Genomic DNA, 4,619 nt, shown 5'->3' with positions numbered 1-4,619 from the left:
CCCTGTGTGAAATAATTTATTAAAAAATTTTGCTTGTGTTTAACCTTCTTTTATGTAAATTAACATAATTTATTACTGGCAAATATTGTAACTATGATGTAATGGTGCGTTCATCACTAAGATTATGTGAGTAAATATCTGAGAAATCTTTACCAATTCACACTTAAAATGAAGCAAATTCCGCAGCATGTAGCATCCTATGGAAGCAGGAGGTGTACGCAGTGCTAGAGAGCTTGCTTATCATGCTTAAGGCCTTGAGTTTGATGTCCAGAACTGCAAAAAGAAGAAAACAAAATATGTCCCTTCAAAAAACAAAAACAAAGCAAAACAAAAAACCAAAAAACTTAATCCAGTTTTGTCTAAGTAGAAAGCTCTCACATAAATGGTAGGGCTATTTCAAAGTAATAACTGGTCCCGTACAAAGAAATCATATGTCAGAAAGCTATATCCAGTTGATGTATTTATCTAAGGGCACTATGGAAAGTAACTGCTGATTCAGAGGCCAGTGTGTAGATACTTCTGACCTGGGAATAGTGGTGGACTTTCCAGGTTTTGACTGTGTAGCAGCTGTGCATATTCGTCTAGCATGTAACTTTAATGGCCCAAGTTGAAACACAAACTCCTTTTTTTTTTTTTTTTTGAGACAGGGTTTCTCTGTGGCTTTGGAGCCTGTCCTGGAACTAGCTCTGTAGACCAGGCTGGTCTCGAACTCACAGAGATCCGCCTGCCTCTGCCTCCCAAGTGCTGGGATTAAAGGCGTGCGCCACCACCGCCCGGCTGAAACACAAACTCTTAAGTGACTGAATTAAGATCGTTTGCTTTAGACATGGAATTGCAAATAGCGATCCTGTAGACCTGTAGACCCGGTACGTGCGTGTCTGCCCAGATGTCGTTTCGTGTAGCTGTCACAGTAGTTGGCAATAATTGGCAGATTACAGTTGTTATTATGTGTAAATTTTCTTTTTCTCTGCCAAGGCAACAAACAAGTGAATAACACAGCAATGCACTGTGGTTCTTAACTTCAGAGTGCACGAGAATAAGCTGAGACTCAGGAAAGTAGATTACTAAATTTCTCCCCAAAAGATGCTGATTTAGTAGTTTTGGGGTATGGAAGCTGAGGGAATTGCAGCACTTAAAAATTTCCAACTTCTGCTGCTGTGGGGGACAGCTCAGCCATAGCATTAGGATTATGATCCTCTACCTCCACCTAGTGGTTGGATTACAAAGTACAGTGACTATGAGTTTTTAAATGTGCATGTCTCCTTTAGTCTTCATAGGATTGTGAAGACTATCTTCATTTTACAAGTAGCTCATCTAAAGTTTTTGACAGTTACATTTATTTATTTAGTATGTGTCAATGGAAACAAGGATATATCCACATATATGTGTATGCTTATGTGTCACGTAGGGTAGCTGTTGTAAGTAACACTATGACTGCTCCAACACCCCATTATGGACTGTCCCCCCAAAACCATGAACCAGTTTCCTTCCTTAAATTGCTGTGACTCTTAATACTGTCATCTTGACAGAACCTAGAATCACCTAGGAGACAAATCTCTAGGCAGGTTTCTGGTGTGGGCAGCTGCATCCCATGGCTGGGTCCATCCTAGACTGAATAAAGAGAAGAAAGCAAGCTGAGCCCCAGCACTCATGGCTCTCTGCTTTCTGAATACAGATGCAGTGTGACTTTTGCTCTTGACACATGTCTTCCCTGACATGATGGACTGTGCCTTCAAACTGTGAACCAAATAAACTGCTCCTTTAGAACATCAAACGGCAACAAATACAGAGAAATTGGTACTGAGTAGTGAGGGTGTGACTGTGATGAGCCTGACCCTGTGGGCCAGAGGCCTTTGGAACTGATATGCAAGAGGAATGTGGAAGAATTCAAAGCTATAGGCTAGAGAAGTCTTGACTGCTGTCAACTGAACTTAATAGGTTATTCTGGGAGCAGCTGAGAAGATCAGACTTCCAAGAGAAATGCGGACAGTGCATGCCTCTCATGAAATTCCTGAAGGGAAAGCCTCTGTTGAGAACTGGCCATAGAGGCTCTTCATGCTACTTTCTGGAGCAGAATGTGACTGAATTTTGCCAGTGCCCTGGAAATTTGAGTGAGGCTGAATTAAAAAACAATAGACTATGTTAGTTGGTAGAGAAAATTTCAAGGCAGCATAGCATTCAGACTGTGGGTTACTTACTGATTAGTGTTCTTATCCAGATTCACAGTGAGCAAGAATATCTAATGGAGCAGAAAGATATAAAACGTGCATTTTGGCAAGGAAAGGAGTGTGAGAAAGTTTATAAAGTTGTAGACAATGTACAGGGACAATAGAAAAGGTATCTTGATAGCACGGCTGAACACAGCAAAGGCTCCACGTTGTGAAATGTAAACTCATTTGAAAGGAAACAGCTTAAACCAAGAATATTGGTGAAGGACTCTCTTCTTAAAAACAACTCCCTAGGTTCAGCTTCCAAGGTACACAGAGGCCACTGCAACTATAAGAGAAGGCCTCAGAACATGGCAGCATTGTCTCCATGGTTCTGGATCTGCAGGAAGAACAGAATGCAAGAACTGCAGAGTCCTGGAGGCTCGCACCGTGTTTTTGAAAAGCTGATATGTGACATGATGGGATTCCCTGCAAGAAGAGCCTTGGAAGCCTTTTCCTTGAGTCATACTTAGAAGTTGTGAATGTGACACGTAAGGAGGAATGGTGACCTCAGGATGCTGAGGAAGCCAGGTTCTTGGGGTGTCCACTAAGGAAAGTCGAATGCACAGAGTGGAGTCAGCTTGAAAGATACTATATGAACTGTGGGGGGTAGGAGTGGATTGCTGAACACTGTTGAAGCCTGGATGATGCCCCCCAAAGTCCCACATGTTAGACATGTAGCTGTATGATTTGGAGTTTGTCATTCTTGGATTTGTTTTTGCTTTGATTCAATCTTTCCTTGCTGTGCCTCCATTCCTCACCATTGGAACAAGAATGTTTATCCTGTGCCATTGCTTGTTTTTTGGATTGGTTAAGAGACCATTTTGTGGGGTTAGAGAGATGGCTAAGTTGTTAGGAGAATATTACTATTATATGTCATGTAGCTCACAGCTGCCTGCAACTCCAGCTCTAGGGAAGATCCAATGTCTCTGGCCTCTGTAGGTCCTCAACATACACATACCATATATTCACACAAATTGTACACACATGCAAATGATGAAAAATAATTTCATCTATTTACTTGCAGATTTCGTGATATCACTATTTTTACAGCTGAATAATATTCCGTTATGTATGTGTAGCACATTTTTATTATCTGTCTATTGGAGGACATTCAGGTTGTTTTTATTTTCTGGCTATTATGAACAGGCTGTCAGTGAACATGACTGAGCAAGTATCTGTGGAGTAGAATGACAAGCCCTTTGGGTATTTATCAAAGAGTGGTATATCTGGGTCATATGGTAGATTTATTTTTTCTATTCTTTTTTCCTTCTTTCCCTCCCTCACTCCTTCATTCCCTCCCTTCCCCCCCTCATTATTTCTTTTTTTTTTTTTAAGAATTCTCCATACTGATTTCCAGAGTTGATAGACTAATTTGCTTTCCCACCAACAGTGAATGAGGTTCCTCTTTCCCTATGACTTTGCCAGCATTTGTGTTCAGTTGTTTTGTTGCTCTTGGTCATTCTTACTGGGGTGAGATAATATCTCAAAGTTGTTTTAATTTTTGTTTCTAAGGATGATAAATGAGCATATTTTGAGGTATTTCTTAGCTATCTTTATTTCTTCTGTTGAGAACTCTCAGTTTAGATCCCTAGTCCATTTTAAACTTGCTCTTCTATTTTTTTTGAGTACTTTGCATGCTGTCTAGTTTTATCAACTGAACACAAGTTGTAGTTGTCTTAAAGGAAGGAACATCAATTGAGAAATTATCTTTATAAGATAAGGCTGTAAAGTATTTTCTTAATTAATGTTTGATAGGGATGGGTCCAGCCCATTGTGAGTAGTACCATTCCTGGACTGGTGGTCCTGGAATAGATAAGAAAACAGGTTGTGATGTGGGATTCCCCTCTGTATGCTGTGAATATCATTAGTTAAAAAAGAAACTGTTTTGGTCCTATAGCAGAGCAATAGGGGAACAGAGCTAGGCAGGGAAAACTAAACTGAATGCTGGGAAAAAGAAGGGTGGAGTCTCCGGGCGATGGTGGCGCATGCCTTTAATCCCAGCACTCGGGAGGCAGAGGCAGGTGAATCTCTGTGAGTTCGAGACCAGCCTGGTCTACAGAGCTAGTTCCAGGACAGGCTCCAAAGCCACAGAGAAATCCTGTCTCGAAAAACCAAAAAAAAAAAAAAAAAAAAAAAAATAAGAAGGGTGGAGTCAGTGAAAATGTATGTAGCCCTGCCAGAGATGGATCCTGGAACTTTAGCCAGTAAGCCACAGCCATGTGACAATACACAAATGAATAGAAATGGGTTAAATCAATATGTAAAAGTTAGCCAATAAGAAGCTAGAGCTAATGGGCCAAGCAGTGATTTAATTAATACAGTTTCTGTGTGATTATTTTGGTGCTGAGCAGCTGGGAACCAACAAGTTGCCTCCTTACTACAAATTGGTGCCCATGTGACCAACTAAAA

Source organism: Chionomys nivalis, chromosome 6 (genome assembly GCF_950005125.1).
Source record: "Chionomys nivalis chromosome 6, mChiNiv1.1, whole genome shotgun sequence".
NCBI classification, from domain to species: domain Eukaryota; kingdom Metazoa; phylum Chordata; class Mammalia; order Rodentia; family Cricetidae; genus Chionomys; species Chionomys nivalis.
This window is presented reverse-complemented; position numbering follows the sequence as displayed.